A 15,030-nucleotide genomic window follows, 5' to 3' on the forward strand; every position below is an offset into this window, starting at 1 on the left:
TAAAAGTTTAGTAATTGTCTGGGAAATAATTCTCCATTAACTGTAATTAGTCATAACCAGTGGTACCAGTGAGATTTTTCATAATATGGTCAGTCATTGATGCTATCTGTCAAGACTGTCATGTCTTTTGCCTTAATGAAAAGAGGGGGTGAGAGAGTCTTTAAAACCTGTTATAGAATTTGTGGAACTATTAATGAAACACTCCTAGCTTTAAAACATCTGCTCTGAAAATAAGCTGTGGCCTGGAAGTATTATATATAAAGCAAAACAAACAGCTGTCCTAAAAAGCTAACAATCTGAGTGCATGAGAAACAAAGGGGAAGAGACACAGGTCATCACCATGTCTTGGTGAACTCAGACGTGTGGAGTTGGTGAGTAGTATGTGCTACCTGTACTGACCACATGTGCTAAAAACATAAGGACAGTGAAGTTTGGGATTCGGAATGTGACTTAAGTCTAAAATTATTTCATTCTATCAAAAGTCACAACATATGAGGAGAAGAGCCTGTTAAATGACTTATTCTCATGTTGCCTATGTATATAGATTTGAACAAATTAGTTCAGGGAACTAATATTTTTTTTTTTGTTTTAAAGGTAAGAATCATAGATGCTTGGGGGAGCTCTCAATAATATACCTCCGTAGTTGTCTATACATAGTGTTTAGCAAACAGTAATTAAGATGCAAGCTAGAATACATGTTGCCCCAGATTCACAGAAGCCAACCTTCCTCACTACTTTGACACAGAGCAGATGGCTTGTTATAATGTGGTTGTTGATGCACTAAGAACTGAGAGCCATGACTGGTATTGCTTATAATCGCTACCGATTAAAAGACTATAATGCCTTCAAGAAGGCATCACTATTCTCTCCTTCTGCTCAGGGTTTAGTGAGATATTTAGTTGATATTTATACTTGGAAGATGCCTGAATATCAATAGGATCTTAATTTTGTGCTTTTTATATATATTTGTTTGTAGATAGATTTTTCTGGAGGGCTGTAATGAAGCTTTTTATGTAATTTGATGTTTTTTGTATAAACTGGGCATACAAGACAAATGAAGAAAGGAAAAAGATATTGAATGCATGATCCCTAAAAAACTTTTTTCTTTTTTTTTTTTTTCCCCTCCTCACTAAAATCTAATTTCCTTTGAGGAAAGATCTTTTCATGGATGAAAAAGGTCAATGTAGAACCTACCACAACTTAGTGGTACCTTGCCAGGCAGATGCAGTCTGCTTTGGAAATGCTAGACTACCATGGGGGCAAGTACTTACTGTGTAGTAAATGTACAAGGATACTGCATCAGGAACTAGATCATCCAAAGAGGTCGAGCAGTAAGCTAACAACAGGTAAATTGTATGTTTCTGACTCTGTAGAAGGCTTAACAATACCAGAGAATGAGGCTGCCAAAATGAAAGGGCAGCTCTAACTCTTTTAGTCATTAGTAGACAGTCTGGATGCACTTGTGTTCTTCATGATGGAACAAGGATAGGAATTATTATTAGACTGCCAGGCAGTTGGAAGAACACAAGCACTTGACTGGCATTCAGAACAGAAAGGTGGATAAGCCAGGCCTTTTAGTGTTCAACAATGAATGCAGAGCACAATCAGTAACTGGATCAGACCTTATTTGTGATATCACTCAATTAACTTCAGTCAGTTGACTTCAGCAGGCTTAGCTTCTGGATGAATTAGTGCCATAATGTTTAAATAGAACAAAAACATGTAAACTTTATATAAACACATCTTATATTTCTGTTGAACATTAACTCATTGAGGAAGGAAAAAAATGGAAGAGTGTTCATTATTTTGTTCTGACAAGTACGGACATATGTTAAGGTCAAGCTGTTTGCTCTTGAAGAGTTGTATTCTGAATAAACTGGCATCACAATCCTTGATCTCTTATCACATAATTCAGTGTTTTCTCTGGGCTATTTTAGAAGGAAAACAATTAAAAGAGGTTGTGTTCTCATTCATATTCAAGTTGCGTGCTTTTGCTAGAGTAAATGAGACCTATGGTCATTGAAACATCAGTTTTTATTAAAATGTAAATGGTCTTTTTTATCAGAGACAAAAATATATATTGCTCTGTCTCTTGCCTCTTAATTATCACAGCTCAGTGGTGCTTTGGAATAGTGAAACTTTGGCTGGCTGCCATGATACACAGAAAGCACAGAGAAGCTGGGAATCAATACCTAATAATAAAAAATTAATTTTATGGTATTTCCACACAAGTAAACAAAAATATATCTCATAAGTCAAGGTGAAACTCTGTCTCCTTCATGTTTTAAAAAATATTTAAGACTTGCTTTGTTTTTGATATTCTCTCTTAAGGCTTGAAAAATTTAGCACTTGTGTGCTGACCAAGATGCAGAATCACACAAGGCCTGTCAGCAGCATCTCAAAATTACTCCCAAGTGGGAAGCTGCAAATTTACCACCTATTGCTGCCATTTCCATTGGGATGTCGGTCCTGAAAAATCTTAGGGAAGTTGTTTGTTGGTTTTTTTTTTTAATTCACACAATGTTGTAAATCATAGCTTAGAGCTGATACGAGGGGACTTTCAGGGGACCATGTCACACTTTATTTGTCTTTAGAGAGTGACTTTTTTTTTTTTCCTAGAATGTTTCTATCTGCATCTAGATTTATATTAGCTTTAATGTTGTACTTAGTTGCAGTGTGCTTTTAGCGTACCAAACAGTAAGCCTGCATTAAAACCATACAATGCAAAAGTTATTGCAAGAGAGAAGAGAATAGAAAAATTTGATTTAGAAGGTCATTTCCTTGCTTTTCCATTATTTCTCTTCTGCTCTAAATCAGACTATTTTTGTACTTGATTGTCACTGTCCCTTTTTGGGGGCCTGAGGAGTAGTGCATTTTAAAAATAGGCTTTCCATTGGAGATTAATTTGTTTCTGAGGAAAACTGTCATCTCATGGATCTTTTTCTCATGAGGAACTAAGGGGTGGATCTTTAATTTCCAAGAAAATGGATATGCTTTTTTTTCTTTCCTTATTTAAAGATTTATCCAAGGAATTTTCAAAATTGACTGGTTACTTATGTATTTTTGGTGAGACCTGAAAATTGAATATATACACTAGCTTTGAAATGATCTATAATGGCCTTTCCTGTCTCATGTGGTAGAAAGTGGGAGCAGAGGGAACAGTAATTGGACTTCTGCAATGAAGATTGACTCAGGAATACAGAGAGCTCAATACAGGTTTATTATGTTTATATAACTTAAAGTGAGAAATCACTTTTTAAAACTCAATTCAGAAACAAAACCACCAAACAAACCCAGTGAAGTGGGGGAGGGGGAAAGGAACAAAACAACAACAAAAAGAACAACCAACAAACAAAAACACCCTTACAACAAACACCACAAAACTAAGAAACAAATAACTTAATAATTATCTCTTAATCTCTAGGAGGGTTCTCTATACACAACCATGCTTACTCCAGCATCTAGTGCAAAAATCAGTGAGGTATTGTAGGAGGTCTTAAAACTTATCTCTTGCTGATTAAATGGCCCTGCCTACCTCCTTTGAATATTATTTTTGTCAGTCTGTCTTTCTGATATTGAATTCAGGTGAGTGGGCATTATTCTCAGAAGTAATGAAGTTGAATGGGAAGAGCTTCACTTGTCTCTCCTGAGAATTAGTATGTAGAACTAGATGATATCCATGACCATGTTCTGCCCGCAGTTGTCATTGTTTTGATTGCCTCTAGTTAACAGCAAATCCCTTGAAATGTCTTTATTTTTTCTGTATTTTTAATGATTTGTTTGTTTGTTTTGTTGGGGTTTTTTTGTTGTTGTTTTGGTTTGGGTTTTGTTGTTTTGGTGGTGGTGGTGTTTTTGTTTTTTTTCTTTGCTGAACTTCATTTCAAACTGAAGCTGATGTTTGTTTTCATCCAGGCTGTAACTGAAATATTACTTTTGTCTTTGTCTATGGTCTCACTGACCTATTCTGGTTATAAAAATTGTAATCCCTCCAAGTCTAGTACATAGTACCTGATTTTTGAAATTTTCATTATGCAGTAGGAAACAATAGTTTTCTGCCTCTGTTTTCTTACAGTGCACAAATAGAGCATTCAATATGCTCTTCCTTGCCCATTATTAGTTTCTCTTTATTCTTTGTAGTAAGTGAACAGCTGCATCTGAAACTTCGAGGAAGATGGTTAAATCAAATTGAGTCTCACAAAATTGGTTAAAGATAGGAAAAAATAATTGACTGGCGATTAAGAAAGGGTGGAAGGTATCTGTCTGCTCTTTGGGCTTGGAAAAAGCAGCTATGTATGGAACCAGTTCCTTGGAATTGGATTTTCTTCTTTGTTAGCAGCAGCAGTAGTATTCATTTTCAGATCGGAGGTGTTAGGCATTTCACAAAACAAGCATTCATAAACTTTATGGTCTTACATATCTCTTTTTAAAGATAGCATCAAACTGTCCTAAATAATATTTTAAAATATTACACAACTACTCTATAGAATAAAACCAAATGTTGGGTTATATCAGAATTTGATCCAAATTTGAGTGCCTGGCATTATCATTATTCACATTTGTCTAGTGAACTTCTAAGCTTTAAATACCAGCTGACATGACAAGGTGATGGGCTTAACCAGGGGCAGCTCTTGAAAAGAGATAACGGGACAGTAAGACAGATGGTGCGTGCTGATTTCACTTCTAAATTCTGGAGTCCAATGTTGAGATGTGTCACTAGAGGATATTTTTAGGGAGACAGAGATTGAAAAAATAGAAAAAGACACCTTTTTCTCTCTCCTACTCGCACAGTTTCCCACTTCAGAAAGAAAACCTGGAATGTTCTTCTCTGATAGTGTTGTATGTTTTGAAGAAGTCACGCAACAGCCTGTTTGTTGCTGCTTCTCCACTAACTCCATGTGCTGAAGGCCAGGGCCTCCAGGATCTGTCACTCCAGGATGGACCAGTTCCACTTTCACTGGGAGTCCCTGCTGAGAGCAGAAGCTCTAAAACACCAGAGTTATCAAACCACCTTGTTGTGACCATGCTTACCAGACCCAAGCAGTTCAATCTGACAGCATGATCTTCTCATGTGTGCATCATCATTTGATGCACGTTTATTATTATTTCCACTCTAGTGTTTTGAAATGACTGGTTTAGCATGGCATACTGATAGCTAAAGAGATCTCTACCAAGTTTTCATGTTAACTGGGCATATCAGTTTCTCTCTTTCGTATTCTAGTCACATTATTTCAAAGTGGAAAAAAAAACACACTTACTTTAACACTGGGTTGAAAGGATGAACTTTGCAAATAGTGAGCATGAATACCATGTGGTTACCTTTCTCCCATTTTTGTTACCTCATTGTATTAAAGCTCACTTCCAAAACATGGTCTTTTGTGTGTTGTAATTTACACATTGAAATTATGATGGACTTAAACAATTCTATCATAAGTGAAACTTATTTTGTGTGTGCAGGGTGAAACTGCCCTGTTCCTGGCTCGTGAGTAATTACAGCAGGTCTTTCTCTGAGTCTTTCCTGTCAGAATGGATTCACTTGGGGCCATTAACTGGGTAGGTTAATTCTGTACCCTGCAATTGAAGCATGCACCTGCGATACAGTAGACAAAGTGCCATGTGAGCTGAGAAGATCAGATACTCGAATACTTGCATTATTTCAGGTAATGGAGTGCCTATGTTATCTCATACTGCTGGGAGAGGAGTTATTCCTGGGTAGTCATTTGTGGCTCTGATTTGATCGAATTATTGAAAAGTCTTCTACTGACATGATCAGAATGTTTCAAGAAAAGGTTATTCTTCTGGTTTTACTCTTTTTTTTTGTTTGTTTTTTTTTTTTTTTTTTAAGGCTAATTTTTGGTAAAAATTCTTAACTAGATACTTTCGTGTGTTTTGTTTAGCTCACCTCCCTCCAAAAAACCAAAAAAGCAAAACTAGCTTTGTCCCAGGAATGCTAATAGTCAGAATAGTAAAGGAAACTATGTGAACTCCACTGGAATCTATTGTATTCCTCTAGTTATTTATGATAGTATCTGTATTAATTTAATTCGAAGAACAATGTTTCCTGGATATTTCTTTTTAAAAGATAAGCCTGGAACTCATAGGAGGATCATGAAGAACATATTGCTGTTGTATTATTTGAACTGAAGTGAGGGAGTGGCTAAAGTGTGACTGAGCACTAGGGTTTTAAGTTCAAGAATGTCCTGGTTTCCATAGAAACAGCTAGCTCTATCTTAGCTACCGAATTAAATGCTTATAGGATATTGCTTTTTCCTCCTCTAAATAAAATTTGGTTATGTGTTGTTTTGGTCTTCTCTCTCTTTCACTTCAAACTTCTCTGAAATTTGCTTAGTTTTTAATCAGTGCAAAGCTGTCAGCCATTTGTTGTTTGAAGGAAAATAGTTGCAAATAAAAATATATTTGTTTCTGTTTGTAGTAATCTATAGACGTGTATGTCATTGGAAGTGGCTGTGGAGTTCACCTTAATCTTGAACAGGGTGATTGATGTGAGGTGCTGTCACACTTCCATGGTGTCACATTGGGATCGCCCAACTTCCACAAGTGGCATGGCTTTGAATGAGTGATGCGGGTCTGTTGGCAATGAAGCTTCAGAGCTGTGTTTCATCTTGTTGACAATTTATGTTACCTCTCATGTCCCATGCTCCTTTTATTTCCAGATATGAAGTAAATTAATTGTAGGTGCAAGGTATTGTAAGGGTAGAACAAAGCCCCTTTGTGCATCGAAAGCTAAAGGCAGCAGTTCTGAGTGTTGCCAAATGTAAATTTCAGATGTTCAGTTGAGGAAGTACAGTTTAGTCACCTATATTTCCTATAAAGTGTCTGGTGAAAATAGGTGTCTAGAAATGTGATTCATAAGAACTGTAGTTTTATTTATTTATTTTACCAAGTGACTCTTGAACAAGAGTCCAGAATCAAGGATCTCTCTCATGAGAATGTTTGCATTGTCGGGCTACAAATTCATACTTCCTGCTCACTTTCTTACCTTATGCATCTGTGTCTCAGTTCCTCTACTGGCTAGTTTCTTGACCAAGAAGGAGCTAATATTGTTGTTCTAGATGCGTCTCTTAAATTACCAAAAACTCCGTAAATCTTCAGAAGGCTGCTTGGGAAAATGACATTGGATCCAATGATCACAAGCTGATACAGTTAAAATCAAATGAAAGAATCAACAAAGTAAGAGTGTACATAAATTCTTTGGATTTCAAAGGGGCAGATGCTGATTAAATAAAGTGGACTGAGTTAGCAAGAGGAGCCTATCTGAAGAATTTGCATGCTTGGTATTTCTTCAGGTTGAAGACATTGAAGTCATAAAATAGTCTGCATGCCAAATGAGTGAAAAAATGTGGAGAAACTGTGAATTTGACAGATGAACAATTGCATCAAGAAGGATATTGAGAAGCAGCAGAGAAGAAACAATGCAATAAAATTCACAAAATATATTTACCCAAGTGAAATTATGATGGATTCATTAGCCAGCTTTATTTGGAAGGAGAGTGTTTTTCAGATGAGGGAACTACAGAAGAGGCATGATCTGTCTGGACTTCAGTGAGCAGTTGATGTTGGCCTGGGAAGGGTTTGATAGGGTGTGTGGCTTGGGTAGAGAAGATGGTAAGATACAGTGCTCAGTGTGGAAGTGTCAGGGTGACAGTTATGCTTAGTGGAATTCTTTAAAGATTCATTTTGTGACCAGCTATCTTTCTGATGTTTTAATTTATACCACTGACACAAGGAAAATCAGAATATTGTTAGTTCCTTGATGATGAAAATTTGGAGGTACTGATAGTACAGATCATCATGGTGTATGGAAAAGATGGGATGATCTCAAAGGCTGAATTAATAGGAACAAAATTAATTGCATTAGTATAAAAGTATTCTGTACATCATGAGTGGGTAAAAACAATACTTTGTAATGCAAGCTTGAAGGCTTATGTCATGGAACTGACTGGGCTAGAGAAGAGCATTGTAAGATTACTGCATTACAAATGTGAGACAGTTGTGATGGTTGTATGGAAAATGGAGAGGCATTTGCAGACAGTCTAAGGAAGTTCTAGTATAATTTTATAAATTCCTGAAATACTATGTATAATTCTAATCATGCATACTTAAGACAAATTAATCAAAAGCCATTCACTTTGGAAAGGACCTTGAGAAGTTCTCTAGCCCAACCTCCTGCTGCAAGCAGAGTCACCACTAAATTTGGACCAGGTTGCTTGGAACTTTGTCTGTAGGGTCTTGAAAACCCCCAAGGACAGAACTTCCAGAGCATCTCTGCGTGAACTCTTACACTGCTTTGATGTTCTCAGGGTAAAAACCTTTCTTCATATATGTCATGGTTTAACCTGAGCTAGCAATACAACCACGATAGCTGCTTGCGCATTCCACACCCCCCACGCCCCAATAGGGGAGAGAATCAAAAGGGAAGGGAGAAATTTGGATTGAGAGAAACACAGTTTAATAAAGTAACAAAATACTAATACACTACTAGTAAATATATATATAAAATAGAAATGAAAGATATCCAAGGCCATTCCTCACGCACTCTGTCCACACTAAGCAGCCAGTCACAGGAAGGTGCACCCTGGTCTCAAACAGAGAGAGGAAAAAAAAGAGGGAAAAGGCAGGAAGGCTCAGAGGCCTCTGCAAAACAGCAAAAGGCCGAACTAAATGTCCCAAACCAAAACGCCCCCGGCTGCAGCAAAAAAGAGTGAAGAAAAATTAAAAACGTGCACAAGAGAAAGTGCCCAAGAGCCAGAGTGAGAATGCTTAAGAGCAGAATATACACCAACACCCCCCACCACCTTTTAAAGAATTAGCATGATGCTAATGGGATGGAATACTCTCATTGATCAGTCTGGATGTCAGCCAAGCTCTGCCCCATCTCTGCCCCGCTTCCTTGATGCCTCACACCTGTGGGCAGAGCACTCAAAGTGTCCTTAGTTCTTAGACCAATTAAAAACATCAACTCTGTTCTGGGGTGTTATCTCTTGTTCTCAAACTAAGTCCAAATAATGACTGTGCTAGAAGAAATGTTTCTAACTGCATGAAGAAAATTAACTCATTTTCAGTCAAACCAGCAAAATATCACAGTTCAAAGCCTCTAGTTTCTATTAATGACTATTGTTTGTTTTTCTTCTGTCTTGAACCTCAGTAAAGAGGTCCTTGTATGGGCATAGGAAGGCTGCTAATAGATGCCCACCAAGCCCAGTTCCCTTAACCTCTTTTGATGTGCTTTGGAGCTGTGAAGACAGTGATCACACCAAAGGCCAGCATATTAATGAGGAAAACCTTTGCTTGTTTATTTTTGAAATGTATGTCCTTATGTGTGGATGTAGAAGAAAGCCACCAAAACCCCAAGAGGAGAAAAAGCCTGTTATAACTAAAGCACAAAGTAGATGTGGCATCAGTGGATGTAACCTTTTCAAGAATACACTTACGCTGGGAATTAGAAGAAAGCTCCATTCAGTAAGACAGTCATGTTCTAGAGCAGCCTTCCAGGGAGTGTAAATACTGAAGTTCTTTGTTATATTCACATGGATACATTTCCAGAAGGCATGACATGAAATTATATACCTACTTCAGGAGTGAACTGGAGTCTAGAACCTGCAGGTCCCTGATGACTTGGCCTGTAGAATGCTGCTGTTTCACTTAGGCTGTTGTTCAGGCTTGGTTCAACCTTTCATGTGAATCTGGTGGAGAATTCAATCAGTAAAATGTGTTTGCATGGTCCTGTAAGGTTTCTCTTTGGCTGAGAGTCATTAGGAAACTCTGGTGCATCTTTGGAGAACAAACATTTCTTACAATTATAAACTAGGAAGATTTAAATGTATTGTATTTTGAGAAGTGAAACTTCAGTCTGTATTTCTGCTCTTATCTGATCACTTTCTGTTCCAGTTAGTTTTTAATTGAATTTCACATCTATTAAGAAAAGGAAAAAATTAGTCTTGTGGATGTATTTTAGACAGCTGAAGAAAAGCAGTTCAAACTTGGGGTTGCATAGCATGTGATGATGCGACACTTTTCCTCCTCTGCATTGTAATTGTAAGATGGGAGTAATCTTAGGCTGTTACTGGAGCTTAAAATTGATTAAAAAAAAAAAAATCTTATTTAACTGAATAGATGGGAAGTCATTTAAACATCAAGAAACATGGTGTAGGTTGTAAATCTCTCATTTCTTGATGTTTAAGTGACTTCCCATTTATTCAACTTTAGCTGTGAAATTAGAAGCACTGTAGCACTAAGACACTTTGTAGTTACACCTTAAAGAAGGAACAAACACTGTTGGAGATGCCTGTAATGAAAAAAAAAATCAATATATTCTGCATATACATGACACAAAAGTTGTAATCACAGTTATTACTACAACCTTTGCACATACATATATATAATCTATGGGTTTGTTTAGTTTTTCTCTTGTTTTTTTGGTTTACCATATATAATCTACATTGAGATTATTGTGTATGTGATGCAACTGGGGTAGCTACTGGAGCTGTAATTATGAAATTGGTGTTGGCTGTAGGGGGCAGGGAGGGCAAGCGAGGTTTTCATGCTTGAGATCACAGACAGAATGTGCTGTTGTATAACTGTGCAGAGATGGTGTAGTACACAAATTTTATTTAATCCTACTTCTGATACTATGGCTCTTCTTGACTGCTTTCATCGGTGATGTTGCAGTTGGTGCTATAATGCAGAAGTGTGAGGGTATGATCCTCATCAGTTTGCTGTAGTAAAAGACAGGAATTACCTTGGGTAGCCTGAAAAACAAAACCCAAGGTGGTCATTTTTATGCCCACTGTGGAAGAGCAAACTTGTCAGGGCCATGAGAATCGAGAAGGTTGCTCAGGATGAAGACTCTAGGCAAGAATAGATGGAGGGGCTTTAAGTATACAAGGGATACAGATACAACTTCCTTGCTAACTTTTAACATAGGAAATAGGATACGGGAGAACTAAGACCACTAAGAATAATTTCGTAACTTGAAAAAATAGAATTTGCTGCTTTTGTATCAAACCTTCTCTACCTAACCGAGATTTTTTTTTTCTGCACTTTCCTTTGAGTAAATGTGTGTATACTTTTTTTTTTTTTTTTTTTTTTTTTTTAGAATCAGACTTTCTTCAGTGTCATTGTGCCAGAAAGGATTGTTTTCCATCCCCTGTAGTTTGTTTGAAGTGCAATTCTCAGGCTTGCAGAATAATTAGTGCAGCAGTTGCAAGCTGTTAAATTTCCCAGAGCTCCTGAGGGAAATGAGATTAGACTCTAGATTTAAAGGCAAGTTTTGGGATTCTTTGCTTCAGACCCTTTGAGGCTGTGTGATGTGCAACTCAAGACTAAGATTCCTTCAAGTCAAGATTAAGATAGATAAATAGAAATATATATATATATCATATATATGCACATATATATAAACATGTGAACTAAGTGAGTCAGTGGCATGCTGTGCTATAAATAAGAAAATACCTTAGCCTTTCATTAGAGCAGCTATTTCCTCGCACTTGATGCAACATCTGCTTGACTGATTTAAGGATTTATTTTGGGCTTCTGCTGATATTTGGTGATCTTAGGGTTTTTTATTTAAATGAAAGTATTCTTTCCACATCTTACACATACTTTAGTATATCCTGTACAATTTTTAGGTTATCTTGATATGCTTTTTATATTTGAAAGTAAGATGATAAGAAATGTTATTCAGGAACAAAAAACTTCAGCACTACTAAGTTACCTATCTTGGGAGGGGGTTAAGGAAGGAATTAACATTTTTCAAGTTTTTCCTGCTGTTGCTTACATTGAGTTTTACATTGCGTATCAACTGTAGAAGTATGACGTAATCAAATTTTCCAGGAAGCCAAATTAGTTCGTTAGTTTTGGCTATTTCTCTGTAATATGCTTCTTCTTTCTGTATTTGCTTTAATGTGCCTGCTAATCTCAAAACTCAGTAGTGAAAATAAAAAGAAATGTGCCTCCTTAATGCTATGCTAACTGAAGAATAACTTCAGTTCTATATTAATGCTGTCCCCTAGTCATATTTTTAAGTGCTGGGCAGGAGGAGTCTTCTGAGGTTTTTTTTTAATCATCTCTTTGTTGGATCCGAATCAGACAGGTCTAGGGAGCTGATGCTTCGGTGTTATGTCTCCTGCCCAGGAAAGTGTTACGATCGTCAAAACAGATAATACCCACCACAGATAAACTACAGATGGATGAACAAAAAGTCCTTGGATAAACCTGCATAAAATCAGAGTTGGGGGACTGCTTGGCCAGAGGGAACAAGTGAAGGGGGGAGTCTCAGAAGCCAGGCAGAGGGAATGGTGGTGGGGAATGCGAGGGAGAGGCAGGTGGGCTGCTGGGGAGAAGCTCACAGCAGGCACCGCTGCCGACTGTTTGGGCTGGGTTGGTTGATTTGTTTTTTAAACAGGCAGCCTATTCCCGAGTACAATTAACAGTTTGTGACGCAGTCTAAACCTCCTAAATTTTTGGCAGTGTGTTGGTGTTGTAATGAGATGCATTAATGCTTAAAGGATAATTAAAGATAATGAGGTACAGAGAAAGTGTAATGGAGTGCAGCGCACCACGCCTCTGAAAGCTGGAGTGTGGCAAGCTGACTTTTGATGAAAATAACTGCTTTTCTACCTAGACACTTCTGTAGTTTCATCTGTGTATAGTAACTGAGGTTGTAACTATGTTGTAAACTCTTGGTTAAATAGGACAAATTAGGATTTAATAGAGAAATTGTGAGTGTCTGTGAGGGCCTAACATAAGGAACATAGCTGGGGGGGGGGGGGGACACCAGGTCAGAGAGAGCTCATTATTGGTATTCTTATGGATCAGTTGTCAGATCAGTCTTGTGCTTCCTCAATCATTTAACGACAAAGGTATGTGTAAAGGGATCTTGCTGCTAGAATTTGTTGATGACATGAAGTTTGGCAAATGCTCTTAGCGTAATGAAGAAAAAGTTTTACACAGAATTTTTTTGAGGATCTCACAGGTCATGGGCCTTAGACAAGGGGGGAGGCTTGACACATCTTTGTGGTGCAGAATACTTCTTTCTACCTAGGCTCCTTTCCCTGGGAGGGGTGGAGTAGTAGGAGTGGGATGAAATTTAGACCTTTGTACTTTGGGGCATTACAGCCAAAATATTCAGCATCCAAGCATGTAACTTGTAATTGAAAGAATCCAAGTCGAGAAAGGTATGAAATAACTGAGCAAACAGCGTGGTGCATTTACAAAGAAGATGTATGTGCTTTTCGGACACAGTCACAGATGTTTCCAGTAGACAGAGGAAATTACTGGTGGTGTTATACAAACATCTGGTGAGACATCATTTAGTATGCTTCAGAAACGGTCATCTGATTTGAGGAGAAAAGAAAAGAAACTGAAACTTGCAGAGATGGGCTCCTACGATGAATGGGGAAAGGGATAGCTCACCAGAAAAAGTGCCAAAAAGAGCTTGTCCAGCCAGAGCTTGGGTAGTCCAGCTAAAGAAACTGTATATGTAAGTGTTGTCTATACATACACAGGTAGAGACAGCTAAAAGGGGGAGAAAATATTTTAAATAATATAAGCAAAACAGTAAGTAGACATAATCTGGGTATTGCTGAATTTAGGCATAATGTTTTGAAGTTGTAATTGATCTGAGCAGTCAGATTTTTGGAGTAAACAGGATTAGTGGAACTTTGTCTGCTTTTTCTGCTAAATCTTGGTGAGATTGGTGAAAACAAGTCCTTAATTGTTCTGGAAATATTAAAGTGGAATTTTAATGTTTCTAGCCAGGTGTGTTCTGAATTTTCTGAATAATTGTCTTTGACTGAACAGCATTCCTGTAGCTTCTTTAACTTGTTATTTATGCTTTCCTGGTATGCAGTGATAGCCTTACAGTGGCTGTGGTGCTTTCTCAGAGGCAGCAGCCATTTGGCTTCTCCCCTGGGGTAACAGCAGAACTTGTATTTTCTGAAGGGTGTTAGCAAGGGTCAGGGAGTAGCTCTTTTATGCTAACTCTTTTTATGCTTGCTACAGTTTGAAATAGAGACTGGATTGCTTTTTGGAGGGGTCATTTTCTTCAGTGACGTTAAGTGTGCAGGATGATACAGATTTTAGTTTAGATACCTTCATTAGATGCTTAAAGATAGCTGAAATGAAATCAAGTCAAAGCATTCAAGAGAGATTAGACAATCTGTCTGGAGAGCACTTGAAATAAGTGAGGAGTGGGTAACTGAGGCAGGGCTGTCATGTTCAGTGGAGATGATATGCTGAGATTTTTGACCCTGAAGAAGTCTTGGAAACCTGAAAACTCACTGTAATTTTTTCCATTTGTATTTAATCTAGGAAAGAGTTTACTGAATTCCAATAAGGAAAGCTTTCTTACAACTTAAATTAAAATGAGAGCAACTGTTTGAGAGTATGATTTGGAAAAAAGTGTCCAAGCAGTTAGTATGCTAAAGTGTTGCTAAAAGATGATGCAGTTTAGACTTGTAGGCCAAAATGCAAAAGCAGCTAGAATCCCACTTGCCATGGGCATTAGTAAGTGATAGCTACTAAAATACATTTTGTGGCCCTGCTAGCAGTTGCTTTAGGAACCAAAATATAATCTCTTTTGCATTGCAAGTAATGTTATAGTGAGCTCTTTGTGCAGGTTATTGTAATGCTATATGGAAAAGTAATTACATTCAGTAACTTGCAAATAGAAGAGGAAAATTATAGCTGAAGATGCTGATGGTTAGATGAAGAAAATCTATGGTAGAAAAACTGTGATGTGGTGTATTACTATATTGTATGTGGATCTCAGTGACTTTGCTTGTCGAGAAAAACAGTGGTGAAATAAAGTTTTGGGTTCAGAGGAGTGGCAGATGGTTTTAAGTTCTGTGGCAGCTGGGACTGAGGAGGAATGCTGTCTGACTGCTGGTGTTTTGTAGGAGATGAAGTGGGTGAGATCAGGACTGACAAATATACTGGAGGAAACGTGCTGAGGCTTTTGCTGAGGCTCACAGGATATTCACGTGCAGATTTTACTATTTTTAGTGCTGTTTG

The 15,030-nt window shown here is 37.6% G+C and overlaps 1 protein-coding gene across 1 annotated transcript in view; it reads left to right on the forward strand.

Annotated features, from left to right (window-relative positions):
• UBL3 (ubiquitin like 3) overlaps window positions 1-15,030 on the forward strand; it is a 61,466-nt gene that overhangs the window by 34,694 nt on the left and 11,742 nt on the right. The gene's annotated exons all lie outside the window — the stretch shown is intronic.

The sequence above is a fragment of the Nesoenas mayeri genome, assembly GCF_963082525.1.
Source record: "Nesoenas mayeri genome assembly, chromosome: 1".
NCBI classification, from domain to species: Eukaryota; Metazoa; Chordata; class Aves; order Columbiformes; family Columbidae; genus Nesoenas; species Nesoenas mayeri.